Raw genomic sequence first — 3,432 nt, 5'->3', positions numbered from 1 at the left:
ATTGCATCAAGGAATTATACTCAGCCGAAAACAGACGAACACAGGAAACGGTGAAGGAGACAGGAAAGCGGCTAGACTACCAACTCCTTTGTTGGTAGTCTAGCCGCTTTCTGTCTCCTTCACCGTTTCCTGTGCTCGTCTGTTTTCGGCTGGGTATAATTCCTTCTTGTTCGTATTATAGGAATTGTAGTGAATCCTGCTTACATTAATCGTTTGTTATAGTTTTGCAGCGATGCTGCTGCCGCGTTGGCATTGCATGGCTGCGAAATAACGATAGCAGTGTTCTTATGCAAACGACTTTCAGATTTCTGTAGGAATTCAGTCATTGGCGTGGTCACGGTAACTTCCTGCGGTCGTTGTCGTCTTCCATTCTGTCTTGGAGAATCAACTTTAACGAAGTCGTTCAGTCTCACATTCCAGTGATCGTGAACAGTTTCATCACCTTCGTTCTTCTCGGCGATCTCTACCCTTCAAGGTCCAGCTATGATCGCTGAGAGTACGCGCAAACACTGATCGAATTCGAATGCAGCACATATCTTAGTCACACATACGGTGCACTAAACATTATCTTCCTTAAGAAATTCTTCCTGGATACATGTCTCATATCTTTGTGCACAGACTGGGAAAATAGGTAATATCGTGGTAAGATTTAAATTATTACAACTGAAAGTCGTGCTCGTTTGTCTTGACTGTTTTTCTAAGAACTTAAACTGCGCATAGTACGACGCATACGACAGTGGCGCAGATTCGAACAGTGCTGACTCTCAACTGAATACTTAATCTACAAAATGCAGAAACTAAAGTGAGTGCACATGTGTGCGAAAGAACTGTTCTTCGTGGATGCGTGCTGGCTTTAACGTTTGCGTATTAATTCACTTGACAGTAAGCGCTGTCCGTGTTCGCGGCTTTGTCACGTGTTCCGTTTCTCGAGCTTAAGTTAATATAAGATGTATACGCTGAAACGTGCTCTTAATAATGCTGTTGACAAAATATTTTACATTACCTGTGTTTCGCAGGGACGTTGTCTCCAGTGAGAAAAGCAATGGAACAAAATAATGCCGCCTTCCTCCAAGCATCGATCGCAAAAATTTCGACGACGAAGAAGGCTCTTTCGAGAATCACGCCTGCCGGTGTCCTCAGACCAGGAGTCGTAACCTCCACGTCCATCTCCGTGGTGCGGGCGCCCGTCGCGTTTCGTCATTTCGTCATCCACCAGAAGGCCTCCGTCACTAGGCCTGCCATGAACCGCTTCAAGCCGCTTCGGCTGTCTGGAATGCTGAAGGTGTTCAACAGAAACCTGGATCATTACCCGGTCGTACCGACAGACAAGGTCCACAGGGTCCTCGTCGTCACTTACTTCCGGGCAGGTTCCACGTTCGTCGGCGACCTGCTGTCCGCAACGCCGGCCACCTTTTACCACTTCGAGCCTCTGCACATGTTCAGCAACGATGCCAGGCTCAACGGAAGTGCAGCCAGCAACGCTTCCGGCTTGATCGGGCACCTGCTTCGCTGCGACTTCCAACGCGTGCAGCACTACGTCCGCTGGGCTTACGAGAGGAAGTTCCTCTTCAAGCGCAACCATTCCTCTGGGCCCTGTGCGCAGGCCAGTATCCGGTCTGCTTCAAGCCAGATTTCGTGTCCAAGGTGTGCGCGCGTGCGCCCGCGCAAGTTATGAAGGTCACGCGGCTGCACATGTCTCAGGTTCGAGACTGGTTGCAGAGTAACCCGGACCTAGCCAAGACTATGAAGGTTCTACACCTGGTGCGTGACCCGCGGGGCATTCTGGCTTCGAGGAGACTCTTGGAGTGGTGCAACGAGTCCAAGAGCTGCGCCCACCAGGACACTCTGTGCTCGGAGCTTCGCGCCGACCTCGACACGTTCGAGGACCTGCAGAGGATGTTTCCGAACAGCACGTACAGAGTTCGATACGAGGACGTGTCTCTGGATCCCAAGAAAGAAGCGCTGAAAATGTTCGAAGCTCTCGGACTCAACTACACAGTGTACGTGTCCAATTTCCTGAAAACGCACACCAAGGCGCGAAAGGCGGACGCCCTGGACCCGTATTCAACGAAAAGGAATTCGTCTACCGTCGCGTTTCAGTGGAGGACTAAGCTTAAGTTCGAGGACATCGCGGAGATTCAGCGATCCTGCTCAGACGTGCTCCTTCGGTTAGGTTACAAACCATCGATGAAATGACTTGTTGGACGAAGTGCCCATAGCTCCTGTGCCGCACTTGATAGCAGCTGGTGTCCGTACGACGTTGAGGGTGTCCGCAGGCACTGGAAGCTAGAAACTTGTGAACGCGTATTCCTTGTCGCGTCAGGTGTTCTAGGCTTCCTTACTACAGGTACGGCAAGAAATGATTTTCTGTGGCCCGTGTCTTGCTAAAAGGGACGATAGTGTGATTATAGGCGAATGGGAGCAAGACAAAACTTCATGGGAAGGCGGAGGTATGAAGTGACGAAAAATTATCGAACTGCAAATGTCGCTGGAGCTGGCGTTTTCACAACGGACTTCTCATCGTCAAGGCAGGAACTCATAAGTCTGACATCTATGTCGTTGCCAGCCGAAAGACATTGTGAATAATGACATTGCACTCTGTGAGTGCACTGTGCTTGACAGTCAGAATGAACTGCCAAAGAGATCACTGTATATGACATGAAAAGCGAGCACTTTGTAGGGCGAGTGTGAACCACACTTAGAGGACACGAGTGTGAAGTTGGGCGTGTTGGTAATGCATAACTGATCACGTAGCGCAAAATTTGACACTTGACAAGAGAAGGGACGAAGACGAGCGCTTATTTCCAACAAGGTTTATTTTGGGGGAGCGCACACTATATACTCTCGAAATGCGAAAAACAACAAATCATTCAAGAAGCCCACATCTGCGATGCGCGAAAATTTTACATTAACAGGAAACAGAATTCTATTTGACAAAGCCCAAGAGAGGGACTGCTGACGCAGTTCAGACCAAATCTACAAATCCTCTGTGCCTCGATAATTTCCTTGTCGTTTTATTTCTGTTTTTTCTAACGATAACGGCGTCATGCAAAAGCGGTTTGCAGCCACACGTGCTGCAGTGCAATGCCAAGAAACCATCGCGACATTCTCGACGTTACAAGCCTGTTCCCGGAGCCGGTCAATAATACAGCGGCCAGTTTGTCCTATGTACTGCTTGCCGCATGAAAGAGGTATCTGAGTGATTGCATTTGCTGTACACGTGACCAACGGAATTTTTGCCGTTTTCAGCAACCTCGTTTTGCATTCGAAACATCTTTAGCGCACAAGTACGACAGCTTTTTCGGGGCAGAAAAAGCCACCTTCACATTGGCCTGCTCCCCAACCTTTTTCAAGTTGTGGGAGACTCCATGTAAATACGGACTACAGCAAGCCTCTGAGGCCTTACTGGCTCAACATGTGGGAGGGCATCTG

At 49.1% G+C, this 3,432-nt stretch overlaps 1 pseudogene; it reads left to right on the top strand.

The window, feature by feature from the left end:
• The first annotated feature begins 1,023 nt into the window (after positions 1 to 1,023).
• On the top strand, positions 1,024 to 2,641 carry LOC119377438 (carbohydrate sulfotransferase 1-like; annotated as a pseudogene).
• The last annotated feature ends 791 nt before the right edge of the window (positions 2,642 to 3,432 follow it).

The sequence above is a fragment of the Rhipicephalus sanguineus genome, unplaced genomic scaffold, assembly GCF_013339695.2.
Source record: "Rhipicephalus sanguineus isolate Rsan-2018 unplaced genomic scaffold, BIME_Rsan_1.4 Seq468, whole genome shotgun sequence".
NCBI classification, from domain to species: Eukaryota; Metazoa; Arthropoda; class Arachnida; order Ixodida; family Ixodidae; genus Rhipicephalus; species Rhipicephalus sanguineus.
Note: the sequence above shows the minus strand (reverse complement) of the source record. Positions and strands in the feature narration are given on the sequence as shown.